This window comes from Tenrec ecaudatus, chromosome 4 (genome assembly GCF_050624435.1).
Source record: "Tenrec ecaudatus isolate mTenEca1 chromosome 4, mTenEca1.hap1, whole genome shotgun sequence".
In the NCBI taxonomy this organism is placed as follows: domain Eukaryota; kingdom Metazoa; phylum Chordata; class Mammalia; order Afrosoricida; family Tenrecidae; genus Tenrec; species Tenrec ecaudatus.
Genome location: NC_134533.1, coordinates 9869500 through 9884345, shown reverse-complemented (window position 1 = coordinate 9884345; position 14846 = coordinate 9869500). Strand labels below are relative to the sequence as shown.

The 14846-nt window shown below is 43.9% G+C and overlaps 1 non-coding gene across 1 annotated transcript; it reads left to right on the top strand.

Annotated features, from left to right (window-relative positions):
• Window positions 1–9744: 9744 nt before the first annotated feature.
• LOC142447658 (small nucleolar RNA SNORA42/SNORA80 family) lies at window positions 9745–9877 on the top strand. Its single transcript, XR_012784323.1, has one exon. It is a non-coding gene; the product is annotated as a small nucleolar RNA SNORA42/SNORA80 family (small nucleolar RNA).
• The last annotated feature ends 4969 nt before the right edge of the window (window positions 9878–14846 follow it).

Sequence of the window (14846 nt, the reverse complement as noted above, 5' to 3'; positions counted from 1 at the left end):
TGCTCTGAGTCAAAAAAAAAGTCAACGTGGCAGCACCTAAGAACAATGACAAAAACCAAAGGATCTAACAACCATTGACCAGTCTCCCCCCAGCATTGAGGCCTTGCCCCACCCTATCTCCTGCCGCAGTCACCTTGTCTTTAAGAGTGAGGCCTCCATCCTCCCCACCTCTGCGAGTACATGAGTCTGTGGACCTGGATGGACAGAATGGGAGGGGACTCTGGTCATCGATGGTCTAGCTGGAGCCACTTCTGTCTCCCAGCTTCAGATTCCAATGCCCATTTTGAGATTAAAAGTTGTCAGGAGGACACTGCATCATCCAGGTGAAGCTGTCTCCTCAGCTGCTCTTCTTCTGTCTCCGAATTCCAGAATGCGACTCTGACCACACCCTTCATTGTTTCCTTCTCAGGGGCCATCTCCTCAGCAGCCTGTCAGATGGCCTTGATCATTTTAAAAGTCCCTGAGGATGATCAGCCGTGAAAAACGGACATCGGTTTCAGGGACGTAGCGTAAACCTGACTTCCCTCACATCTGCCAGTAACAGATCAGAATATTAATGTACACAGTAAGTATTGATTAAGTATGAAAAGAGCCAGGATTTTTGTTTGTGGTTGTATTCAAACATCCCTTTTCAGGACAAATTGTTTTACACTCCTAGTCTTCTGAAAGTTGGTATCATAGAGGCTTGCTAGATTTTTTTTTTCTCCAGATGCACTTTGACATCCATTGAGGTGGGTGGCTTTGCTTTCTTAGTTTGTTAATGTTGTTAATTATACTGATTAACTTTTTAATGATGTCCTTATCCAGGGATTTGTAGCTCCTGAAAACATGTCTAACATATGTAAGACAAAGTTGAGCCATCCTTGCCTCTAAGGAGCATTCTGGACCTTACTTCTTTCAAGACAGATTTGTTTGCCCTTTTAGCAGTCCATGGTACTTTCAATATTCCCTGCTAGCGCCACAATTCCAATGCATCTTCTTCAGTCTTCCTCACCAATATCCACTTTTCACAAGTATATGATGCAACGGAAAATACCATGGCTTGGGTCAGGCGCACCTTAGTCCTCAAAGTAACATCCTTGCTCTTTAATACTCTAAAGAGGTCACGTGCAGTACATTTACCTTATGCAACTTGTCTTTTGATCTCTTGACTGTTGCTTCCATGAGCACTGATTATGGATCCAAGCCAGACAGAATCCTTGACAACAACATCAACATTTTCTCTATCATGTTACATCTTGGTCAAGTTGTATGGATTTTGGTCTTCTTGACATTGGGTTCTAATCCACACTGAAGGCTGCAATCCTTGATCTTCATCAACAAGGGCTTCAGTGCCTCCTCACTTTCAGCAAGCAAGGTTGTGTCGCCTGTATACTGCAGGGTGTTGATTAGCCTCCCCCAATCCGGATGCCACACTCTTCTTCATATAATCCAGCATCTTTAATGATTTGCTCAGCATTTAGATGGAACAAGGATGGTGAGAGGATACAGCCCTGACACACACCTTTCCTGATTTTAAACCAAGCAGTATGCCCTTGTTTGTTCCCATGTCTGCCGCTTGATCGATGCACAAGTCCACATGCGCACAATGAAGTGTTCCTGAATTCCCATTCCTCTCAAGGTCATCCGCCCCACCCCCTCAGGACTCCCTCTTCTTCCTCTCAAGTTGTCTCTGCACATCTGTTCCATTCCCTCCAGGTTTCTGCTATTCAGGCCTCTTGAATCCTCCAATTGCAGTTTTGAAGACAGCTCCTTTAGTGCTGACTCAGTCAATATGGCTCTTCAAACCCTTGGTCTCCGTAACTACTGCCACATGGCTAAGTCAGGCTATGCAAATGCAAGGTGTAGCTTACCAAGGGGACTGGATAGCTTGCTAAGAATATAAATAAGTATGTGGATCCCTTGTGGGTGATAGAATACAAATAAGGTGTAAGGAACCCAAACAAGGGGATTGGTGAGTCTTGCCATCTCATTAGATGTGGGGAGAGGTCAAATGCTTACAAACATCCTCCCCAGGGTAGTTAGTCACCAGACTACAAGGTAGGCCTCTTGGGCATTTAGTCAACCAGACTATATGGCAGGTCACACTCCCTGCTACTGGGGACAATAAACTATTCCTCCTTGAGGCCTGAGACCAAGCGTTCACACCCTACTGATAATGGTTCCTATGGAGATCTAGGGAATAGGTCAAAGTTAGGCTGCCATCCTGAACCTAGGATCCCTCCCCTTCCTATTGCGTGTATGTCCCTAGACACCCCCCCCCCATTACTGTATTACCTATAGGACAGCCCCTTCCAGTGATTTATGTCCTCACCTGTAATTAGGGGGCTTGCACATCCCCAGAGAATATAAAAGAGACCGGGGCTACCATTAAACCCTCTCTCTCCCTCCACGTGGACCATCGAGTGGAGCTGAGGTGAGCATGCTACCATAAATTGTGACTGACTCCCATTTATTTCTATACTTCTATCTCTCATGCTCTCTGTAACTTTACTATGATCTTTACTTATTATTGCTGTACAATTGCACCTACCAGACCCGTAATTATGTGTTAGGGGCTGGCTTCCCCTGACAATTAGGTTTAGAAAGATTCACTCTGGAGGAGGGAAGGGGAATCTCACTACCATCAAGAAAGACGAAGTAGCCAGTTACTTGCCTAAGAAACCCCATCATGATGGTGATTGGCCATGATTTCTGTGTGGCCATAGCAATACAATGTCAAACCCAGTAAAGAAGTAGAGAGTGCCATGGGAGGGATGACTGATATCAGAACTCTAAAAAGGGTGGAGGGCGGAGGCCTGCCTGACTTGCTCCTAAGAATAAGCCTTGGGCAGATACTGACTGTGGCTTTCGCTCCCACGCCTGAAATTAGAGGATGTCAGATGCCACCTCCTTGCTTTCTGCTGATTTGTTTGACGTCACAATTTGTCTTGCTCTCTTAAGTTTCTTCAGCGAAACCAAGCCAATCCCGTATTTAGGGAAGACATTTATTTTAAGGACTTGACTCACAGGATTGTTGAGCTATGCAGTCCAAAATCTAGAAGTCAGGTGATAAACGGGAAACTCTGGCAGTCTTGTTCCAAACCTCTAAGCTAAGCCTCATGGTAGAGATTATTTATAGTCATCTCTCTCTTTGAAAAATGTCACCTTTGCGCTGTAAGACCTTTTAAGGGCAAGAGGAGACCTACACATTTTATGGATGGTATTGTGCATGCACGTGACCCTTATTTAAATGCGAATTATATGCAAATGTATTCATAGTGCAGTGCAGTGAATGGTTTAATGTGGTTCTTCTAGGCACAGCCTCTGTAACATTCTGTAATATTCTATTGGGTCACCTTTCTTTGGAATGGGCACGAATATGGATCTCTTCCAGTCAATTAGCCAAATATCTGTCTTCCAAATTTCCTGTGCTTCATCAACTTGCTCAAAGATTTCAATTGATACTCCATCAATTCCTGGAGCCGTGTGTTTGGCTAATGTTTTCAGTGCAGCTTGAATTTCTTCCTTCAACACCATTAGTTCTTGTTCATATGCTATTTCCTGAAATGGTGGAATGTCAACCAGATCTTTTTGGTACAGTGACTCTGTTTATCATTTCCATCGTCTGCTGTCGCTTCCTCCATCATTTAATATTTTGGCCATATTGAAACTTGAGGCTTGAATTTTTTGGTAAGTTCTTTCCGTTGGTGTAAGATATGCTGAGCGTGTTCTTCCTCTGTGGTTTTCTCATTTTAGGTCTTTACACATTTCATTATAACATTTGCTTTTTCTTCTTGCAGTACCCTTTGAAATTTTCTATTCAGCTCTTGGACTTCAGCGTTTTGTCTCGTTGCTTTAGCTCCTCTGTGACTAAGAGCAAGTTTCAGTCTCTTCTGACGTCCACTTTGATCTTTTCTTTCTTTCTTTCTTGTCTTTTTAATGACCTTCTGATTTTTTCATGAATGACGCTTTGACGTCCTCTCATAGCTCATCAGGTCTTCTGTCATTGGTGTTCAATGAGTCAAATGTGTTCTTGAGAAGTTCTCCAAAATTCAGGTGGAATAGGCTCAAGGTTGTACTTTGGCTCCCTTGGACTTGTTTCAATTTTCTTCAACTTTATCCTGAACTTACCTAGGAGCAATTGATGGTCTGTTCCACAGTCAGCTCCTGGCCTGGTTTTAGCTGCTGATATGGAACTTCTCGGTCTTATCTTTCCACAGATACAGTCAACTTGATTTCTGCTTATTCCACCTGGAGAAGCCAATTGTTTTGTTGCCCTTTTAGTTGTTAAAAAAAAAGGATTTGCTATGAACAAAGTATTGGTTTTGCAAAATTCTATCATGTGATCTCCAGCTTTATTTCTATCACCTTGTTTGTATTTTCCAACAACTGTTTCTTCCTCTTTGTTTCCAACATTTGCATTCCAATTCCCAGTAATCATCAATGCACCTTGATTGCACATTTGATCAATTTCCAACTGAAGTCGTTGGTAAAATTCTTCCATTTGTTCATCACTAGCTTTTGTGGTTGGCGCACACATATGAATAATAGTGATTTGATTGTATTTTCCTGAAGGTGGATAGATATAATCCTGTTGTGATATAGGATCTCTTCAGTTTAAGACAGCATTGCTCTTTATGATGAGTTTCATCATGTCCATTTTTACAAGAGATGCCATGATTTCCTCTGGATTGGGTTATTACAGAGTAAATCATTATTTTCTGATCCAAAAAATAGCCAGTACCAGTGCATTTCAGTTCACTGATGCCTAGGATATCAATCTTTAAGCATTCCATTTCATTTCTAGTGACTTCTAAAATCCTAGATTCATAATTCCGCACAACCCATGTTCTGATCCTGAGGAGATTTTTGCAGCTGTTTCTCCTTACCTCAAACTGGACCCCATCGGCTGTGGGATTATATAGAGACTTTTCCCCAGCTTTGTCTCCCCCAAAGACATGCCAGGCATTAGGGGCTTTTTGCCAGTATGTCGGGGGAGGTCAGATGCTTACAGTTATCCTCCCTGGAGGTAGTCAGTCACCAGACTAAGGTAGGTCCCACTCCCTGTATTAAGGACAATAGGCTACTTCTCTCTAGAGGACTGTAGTCATTGATTTGGTTCCTGTAGGTGGAGTTCACACCCTACTGATAATGGTGCCAGGGACCAGGTCAAACTGGCTCCATGACATCCAAAGTTAGGCTGCCATCCTGAATCCAGGATCTGCCCACCTTGTCACATGTATACTCCCAATCCCTTCTCTTCCTATTGCGTGGATACCCCTAGACCACTGCCTCCCATTACTGTATTACTTATAGCACAACTCTTTCCTGTGATGCAGGTCCTCACTTCTAATTAGGGGGCTTGAATGTCCCCAGAGAATATAAAAGCCTTGGTTAGCAATAAATCTCTCTCTATCCACGTGGACCACCAAGTGAGGCTGAGGTGAGCATGCTACCATGAAATGTGTCTGACTCCACTATTTCTACCTCTCTTCTATCTCTCATGCTCTTTATGACTTTACTATGATCTTTATTTATTATTGCTGTATAATTGTGCCTACTGGACCCGTGATGATGTGCTAGGGGCAGGTTTCCCCTTGCAATCAGCAAGTGAAGATCCCCAAGGCTCCACTTCCACAGACTTTACTCCCATTCACGTCACCATGGTCGACCCCGTTATGAGAAATCTGATCCTCCTCAGTCATACTTTGTGCTGCCTCATACTTGAAGAACCCGATTGTCTTATCTCTGACAATGTTCCCTTTCCATTCATTAGGTCTTCAGTATCTGACAATGTTTTGAAGCTAAGCAGGGAGGTGAGTCCTTCATTGTCTGTTATTAGTTCAGAAGCTCCCCTGAACTTTGACCTGGAAGACACTTGCAATATCAATAACAAAGTTTCCAGCATCATAACAACAAACAAGCTTCCATGGTATAAAGAACTGACGGACAAGTGGTGGGGGACAGAATTGGTGGTACCCTCTGTGTATAGTCGTCTTGGTTCCCCATCATCCCCTGGTTTGGGATCTTCAGTCCAGCAAGGTCTGGACTCAGCTGAGGTCTCTTCTCTGATCTCACAGCTGAGGTCTCTTCTCTGATCTCACAGCTGAGGTCTCTGCTCTGATCTCACAGCTGAGGTCTCTGCTCTGATCTCACAGCTGGAGTAGTGCGGCAGGGACAAAGCTGTAATCCTCTAAAATTCCCCCTCCAGAGGGAAGTAAAACTGTCAAACTGAAGTGTATAAAAAGAAAAGAAAATACACGGATAATTTAGGAAGTGGGCACTCAGTGAATTATCATTCAGAGACTGTGGTGGCGCCAACAGGCTCTGTATGAATCAGGCTGCTTTCAACTTGTCCTTCTGAGACCCTGGGGTCCACAGGTTCCTCACGGATGGCTCCAGGTTTCCCAGCCCTAGAAGTGACAGAAGCAAGAGAATCTAGGACAGGAAGGTGGTAGATAGTACCTGGCCCTTACCTCTCAATTTCTAAATGAGAAAACTCTCCTGAGCGAGAAGCACCTTGCTTGACCACAGGCAGTGAGTGAGCCTAGGTTGCATAGGGGGTCCCCTGTCTCACTAACTTGGATTTTGTGTGTGTGTGTGTGTGTGTGTGTGTGTGTGTGTGTGTGTAATGCTTTCTCAAGATGTCATCCTATCTTACTGAAGCTCCTCGGCTCTACCTTAGGAAGGTTTAGTGACTTTTTGAGGCCACAAATAAAGAGGAGGAAGTTGGACTAGAACTTGGACAAGCCCTGCCTCCTCTCTTCCTCGCACCTTTCTGCTCTGTCCACTGATGCTTTCAAGAACATCTGAACTCCCTCAGGTCTTTGGAAGAATCCATATCTTCCACATTAGGAAGAAAGAACAGAGTCCAGTGAATGGCCGTGACCTCTCTTGTCATCTGGCCAGGGTCACATCTGTTCTCCTTGAGCTTAAGTGGAAGCAGGAAACAAGGCCTTCCTTCTAAATCTAAAAAACTAACCTCACACTGCTATTGGGTGGATTCTGATTGCCTAGCTCCACCTTATTCAAGGGGTTCAAGACAATGAGTCTGCCACTGGGGGCCAGTGCCGTTGCTGTGGGCCTGCCCAGGACTAATATCTCGGTTTCCTCTTTGTGAATTCATAGGTGAGTCTGCAGGACTAGTTTATTTAAGGGTTTGAAGGGCATCAATAAGAAGGCCAGAGTGAAGAGGAAATTTCTGTCTGTGGTGCTTGGGCAGGAAAAATGCAGATCCATAACAAACATGATGCCGAGGACCCACCTCTGCCTACCTGAAATGATTCTTTGTTCCTCTCTTTCTGTTCTCTGACTGCGCTCCTGCTACCCTCCTGCTGCTCTGGTCTCTCCTGCCTCTCACCACTGCTCACCCCTGTAATGCCAGCTCTCCCTCCAGCTGGGACCCTTTCTGCTGGTTCTGTAGCAGACACGAGAGCTGGTTAACTCCTTCCTTGCCAGAATCTGTTGTAGTTTGTTAGTGGCTCTGAATGCAATCCAATTTTCTCTTCCTTTATGTAATAGTAGCTCTTGTGGGCTTTATTCCTTTTAAAGTTAGCTAATTCTCTGGCTTTAGACAAAAGGTCAACTCTAACCTTTCTTTATCTTACTATACTAAACCCCTTTCTCCTCATTTCCTTTGATTTCCTGTTCCCTACCAACCTCAGCTCCCTCAATAAATCTATAAATTAAAGGTCTCGCTCTGTCTCTTGTCTCTGTAAGACAGTGATTCTCAACCTTCCTAATGCCATAACCTTTTAATATAGTTCCTCATGCTGTGGTGACCCCGAAACCATAAAATTATTTTCATTGCTATTTCATAACTGTAATTTTGCTACTGTGATGAATTGGGCGACCCCTGTGAAAGGGATGCTTGACCCCAAAGGGTTTGTGAACCACAGGTTGAGAACCGCTGCTGACCTGACACTTAGGGGTACGGGAATCAGCAGAGAGAGATAGAAAATCAAAAGACCTTTTGCATCATTCTAGGATTTATATAGATATATATTCCATCATTTTATTAGGGGCTCATACAACTCTTATCATAATCCATACCTGCATCAATTGTGTAAAGCACATTTGTACATTCATTGCCCTCATCATTCTGAAAACATTTGCTCTCCATGTAAGCCCCTGGCATCAGTTCCTAATTTTCAACCTCCCTCCCTGTTCCCCACTCCCTCATGAATTCTTGATAATTTATAAATTATTATTTTGTCACATCTTTCCCTGTCCGATGTCTCCCTTCATCCACTTTTCTGTTGTCCAACCCCAAGAGAGGAGGTTATATGAAGATCCTTGTAAGCGGTACACCCTTTCCTACCTACCCTCCCTCCACCCTCCCAGTATCGCCACTAACACCACCGGTCCTGAAGGGATGATCCGTCTGGGATTCACCAGAATTTATATTTCAAAGAGTGCCAACCCAGCACAGAGGGTCATCCGCGGGTTGGAAAGTTCTCATGAGACCCATCTTAGCTTCTTGGTTCCTGACTCTAGTGGTCTCACATTTGTGGGAGAAAGTGATAGAAACCTGTATCCCTTTAAACATGAGTTCTGGCTGCTACCCCCAAGTCCATCTAGCTAGCAGCAACATTGCAGGGACTGGTGGACCTGAAAAATGCCCAGGAGGGCAGAAAGCCTCATCCTGCTACCAGGGAGCAACTTGCTGGCTTCAGGGTGCATAGACCAGAGAAAACCTCAATAATCCACCAGGGTTTCTTACCCACCTTAAACAGACAGGCACTCCAAGGTAAGTGTGACATCTTAAATGAATGACAGGCCCCCTGTCTCTTCCCCACTGCCTAACAAAAGATATTTGACCTGCATCCTACAGTATGGGTAACATTGCAGATAGACCTTGCTAACCACCAGGAGAAGTAGAGAAGCACTCTGGTGTGGTTAGCTTAATGATATATATATGAACATCCTGAATGACTAATAGACTCAGGACTACTCAAGAGTGCTTGACAGAGCACACCTGTTTAGCATCCTTCTGATGAGTCTATTGGTTCCATTACAGTGGCTTATAGGACTCCTTATGAGGTGCCTTCATGTCGTGGGGTTCACTCCAGGTGAATGTTCAGATATGCGGATGAGGAACAGGTGCCTCTTTATTCTTTGGCATCTGCAAACCTGGACACTCATACAGGTATGAGCATGTTGTCTCCAAACATGTTCTTCTTTCGGAATTCTTCCCTTTGCACCCCTTAAAGGTTTGAAAAGAAACAAGAGAATGGAGAAGAGGAATGGGATGGAGGAAGTTTGTTCCCAAGGGAACAGTCACTCACGGTGGGTCCATTGATGGGCAGTGAGGGGTGTCACAGCTTCACACATCCAGGTCACCAGGTACCAAAAATATGTTACTGGGAGGAGGCTCAGACTTTCAAGCCTCTCCTCTCGTTGCTTCTTGTCCCGCTGACAAGAGTGATTTCAGGCGAAGGGGAACATTCAGACAAGAGTCAGAGAAAAGTTTGAATACCAAGGGTGAGTTTATTGAATGAGGAGACTTTGGAAAAGAAGTCCAAAGGGCCCTTAACTGATCTAAAAGGTCCACAAGGCCTCTTTAAAGTGCTTAAAAGCAAGTGTGTTCCTTTGAGAACTACGATGGACCTGATCCAAGACAGTACTTTCAATCATCTCACATGCATGTGAAAGATGGACATTGTATTCAGAAGATCAGAGTAGAATTGATACCTGTGAATGATGGTGCCAGAGAAGAATATTGAAAGTACCAAGAACTGCAATAAGAATCAAGAGAGCTGTGCATGGATTTGGATTTATGGCAGGTCCGATCCCATGGGCTTCTCATAATGTTCCATGCCAAAGCAAACTGCAACCCCAACCATTGCCTGGCTTTACCCTGTGGGCTTCAGGCATTGAAGTGTGTTTCACAGTGAGAAAAAAAAAAAAGAATGAACAGATCTGTCATGGGAAGAAGTACAGCCAGAATGCTCCTTAGAAGCAAGGATAGTGAGACTTCATTGCATGTGCTTGGGACATGTTATCAGGAAAGACAAGTCCTTGGAAAAGGATCTCATGCTTGGTAGGGTAGATGAGTAGAGAAAACAAGGAAGATCTTGGAGAAGATGGATGGACAGAATGGCAGCAACAGTGGCTCAAACATAAAAACACTTCTGAGGATGGCACAGTACTGGGCAGCATTTCGTTTTGTTGTTCATCAGGTCACTTGAGTCAGAACCAATTTGGCAGCATCTAACAGCACCAAGACCACGACTCGAAATGTCATATAACAAAAGCACAGCACAATAGAAGAGTTATTTCCCAAACCAGAATTAGAGCATGCAAGAACTTGATTAGCAGGAACCTAGAGGAAATAGAACAGAGCTGCAGAAAGCAGAGAAGACCAGAAATCTATTGACTTGTGCCTTATTGACTATTCAAAGGCAACTGGGTGGATCATAATAAACTATGGATAACCTGGAAAAGAATGGGAATTACAGAACATTTCATTGTGCTCATGAAGAACTTGCACATGGATCAGGAGGCAGTTGTGTGAACAGAACAAAAGAGGACTATCACACCACCACCGAACTCACAGCTAGTGAGTGGATGCTGACTCAGAGAGACCATATAGGACTGGGTAGAACTGCTCCTGTGAGTTTCTGGGACTAACTGCTTATGGGAGTCGAAAACTCAGTCTTTCTCCCATGGTATGGCTGGTGGTTTCAAACTGCTGACCTTATGCATTGAAGCCCAAAGTGTAACCACTATGCAACCAAGGACTTCCTAAGGGAATACTGCATGGTTTAAAATCAGGAAAGGTGTGCAGCGGCATTGTATCCTCTCATCTCACCGTAGTTATTCAAACTGTGTGCTGAGCAAATCATTAGATAAGCTGGATTATGTGCAAAAGAATTTCTACAACAGGAATGGGAGAAGGCTTACTAACACCTGAGATATGCAGATGACACCACCTTGCTTGCTGAAAGTGAGAAAGACCTGAAGCCCTTACTGTTGACGATCAAGCATTGCAGTCTTCAGTACAGATTACAGCTCAATGCCAAGGTGACCAAAATCCTCACAACTGGACAATAGGGAGCATCTTGATGAATAGAGAAAAAGTTGATGTTCTTAAGAATCTTGTCTTGCTTGGATCCAAAATCAATGCTCACAGGATCAGCATTCAAGAAAGAGATCAAAAGATGCATTTCATCAGGTATTAATCTGCTACACAGATCTTTTTAGAGTACTGAAAAGCAACGATGTTACTTTGGGGAGTAAGGTAAGCCTTACTCAAGACATGGAATTTTTCATTGCCTCGTGTGTATATGAAAGTTGGACATTGATTAAGGAAGACTGTAGAAAATCAATGCATTTGATGGGATGAATATTCAAAGAATCATTAACCAGTAAACGAACAAACGGAGCTGTCTTGGATAAGTAGAGCCCAAGCGTTCCTCAGAGGCAAGGATGGCACAGCTTCATCTTACCCGCCTTGGACACGTTGTTAGGAGACCCGTACTTGGAGAAGAGCATCATGGTTGGTAAAGGGGAGGGGCCTTCAACTAGACAGGGTGACACTATAACAGCCACAGTGACTTCAAGCATTGGGACAATTGTGAGGAAGGTGCAGGTCTGGGCAGTGCTTCATTCTGTTGTGCATAGGATCAGTATAGGTCAGAACCAACTCAATTGCATTTAACAAGGACAGCAGCCAACCAACCATGTTCTTCCTCCTGTTCCCAGGCTGAAATAGCATTCTTTCTTGGAGGGATCTAGAAGGGTGCTTACCTCTCTTGATTCAAGCCTAAGACCAGGTCAGATTTCAGGTCAGTGTTCACATACTGAAGACATGAAGTGAGTTCAGTTAGGGGAGACCTCTCAATCCACAGGGAAAATCCATCTGAGTTATGATGGTTACAGACAGATCAGGGTTTCTGTTTGTTAAGTCAAAAGTATCAGTGAGTTCACATGACCTTGTCCCCCAAATGTCACATATGCCTCAGATCAAATTCCATCGCAAGCATAGACATTTAGTAAACATGAGCTCCACACAGAGGCACATCTTTCCCATTCTGCAAGTCACGTGAATATGTCATCTATTATTGTCGTTGTTGTGGGGGCTCATACAACTCTTATCACAATCCATACATCCATTTATTATGTCAAGCACATTTGTAAATTTGTCGTCATCATCATTCTCAAAACAGTTTCTTTCTATTTGAGCCCTTGGTATCAGCTTCTCATCTCCCCCCCTCCCTCCCTGCCTCTCTCCCTCATGAACCCTTGAGAATTTAAAAATTATTACTATTTTTCCATGTCTTTCACTGCTTGGTATCTTCTTTCACACACTTTTCTGTTTTCCATCCCCCTGGGAAGTGGTTATATATAAAATTATTTCATCTGCTAAGAACGATAGTTTCACTTCTTCCTTCCCCAGGTGAATACCTTTGATGTCTTTCCTTTGTCTTATACTGTTAGCTAGGACATGCAGTATGATGTTAAATAAGAGTGGGGACAAGGCGCATCCTTGTCTGGTCCCTTTTTTCAGTGGGACTGGTTTTGTCTTTTCTTCATTGACTACCATGTTGGCTGTTTGTTTTTCATATAGAGGTTGTATTATATTGAGGAAATTCCCTTCCATTCCTATATTCTTGAGTGTCTTAAAGAGAAATTGGTATTAGGTATTGTCGAATGTTTGTTCCACATCTATCGATATTATCATGTGGCTCTTCCAATTTTTCATGCCATTGTGGCAAATAATACTAATAGTCTTTCGTATGTTGAACCATCTCTGCATCCCTGGTATTAATCCCACTTGGTCATGGTGAATTATTTATTTTATACTTTTGTATTCTGTTGACCAGTATTTTGTTAAAGATTTTTCATCAATGTTCATTAGTGATAATGGTCTGTAGTTCTTGATTCTTATAGGATCCTTGCCTGATTTAGGTATCAGTGTTATACTAGCTTCATAGAAAGAGTTCAGGTGTTTGCTGTATTTTTCTGTGTTCTGGCAAAGTTTATGTAAGATTGATGTCACTTCCTCCCTGAATGCTTGGCATAATTCTCCTGTTAAGCCATGTGGCTCAAGGAATTATTTTGTTGGTAATCCCTTGGTAATCTTGTCTATTTCTTCTATTGCATCGGAGTCTGAGCATATTCTTATTTGGACACCTTTATATGTGACTGATTATTTTCCCCTAGCTGCTCTCATGATTTTTTCCTTTTCCTCAAAGTTGGATAGTTTAACTCTTATGTGCCTTGGTGACTTCTTGGAATTATGTCCAGCTGGTGTTCTTTCAGCCTCCTGAATGGTTGCCTGGTTTTCATTCATTAAGCTGGGCATGTTTTCCTCCATGAATTCTCTCGCTATTTTTGCCATTGACTTCTATGTAGCGTTTTCCTCCAGTAATTCCGTTATTCTGATGTTGTACCTCTTCAAAGTATCAGACATAGCTCTCAGGTTTTCTTCAGCTTCCCTCATCTTATTTGACTTTTTCCCATGTTTGTTAAGTGTGCTTGGCTGTCCTCTAGGTCACTGGTGTGGTTCTCTGCCTCCTCCAGTCGGTTCGTGAAGTCCGTGAATTTGCTACTGGTTTTTGTTATCTCCTCCATAAACTCTTGTATTTCCCTTTGGTGTATGGTCTTTATCTCCTCTATCATTTCAAACACTTTTCTGTATTTCTTCCTTCATATTCTGTATGACTCCAAGCAGCATTCTGAAACGTTCTTTCTGTGTTAGATCAATGTCTGCTTCTTCTATGCACGTCGTTAGGTTCAGAACTTCTTTCTACATTGCATTTGTTTCTCCTGTTTCTTTGCTGTTGAGGTTATTGGGGCTGATTGCTGTTTTCATTGTGTTGCTTTAGAGGACCCCGGCCCATTTCTCAGAGAGTTGAAGAGCAATGGGCTCTCTCTGGGAGATTTGTAGAAATGGGTTTTTCACCTGCCTGCAGCTAATTTCACTATGGGATTGGCCTACCTCTTTATCCTCCAGTGGCTTTACTCTTTCCTTAGCCAACCGGTATTCTGTTATTTGGAGGACAATTTGGATGGTCCTGTCAGGGAATGGTGGTTGGTTGGCTGTGGGCCCTTGGAGATGGTGTTTCACTGGAAGATCTCACAGGAAGCCATGATGGAATGACCCACGGTAGCTTGGGGCACTGCAGAAGGCACGCAGAGGTGCTGCAGAAGGCAGTGGGTGTGCCTGCTTAGGTGTAGAGCACCGTGGATGGTGGGCAGAATTACCTTAGTCAGCTATGTTGCACAGAGGTGGGGCAGAGGTTCCTGCAGCAGTGTGGAGCACTTGAGAGTGTTGGCAGAGCTGCCTTAGTTGTGTGAGGCAGTACAGCTGTTGGGAGGAATTTCCCTCCGTCACGTGGAACCACAGAGTTTTGGCAGGAGCTGCCAGAGCTATGCAGGAGGGATTTCCCCCAGAAGAAGGTGGGTGGGCTTTCCCCAGCCACATGTTACACTGTACAGGGTGGAGCTCCCCTAGCTGGGTGGAGGGTGGGCATAATTGACCTTGGCTAAGGGGAGTGGCCTGGAGGTAGGCAGTGGTATGTGAGGGAAAAGAGCCCACTCAGACTGGGAGGTGGCTGGGAAAGAAAGAAGAAAGAGAAACAAAAGTAAAGATATAACTGAACTACAATTGCCTCACTGTGAGGCTGGATGGATTTAAACCCTTCCCAAAGGTGGTGGCAAGATGTGGTTGTTGAAGTAAAGGCCTTGGGCCGGCCAAAGAAGCCCAGCTCTGGCTGAGACTGTAGTGGGGCTACGGTTAAACCTTAGCTGGCCTCCACAGTAGCAAACCCAAAGCCCACAGCTCCTCAAAACCTAGTGGATCTGTGCTACTTATGTCTATGGTGCTCCTCCTGTGACCTGTCAGCATGGAATTTCCC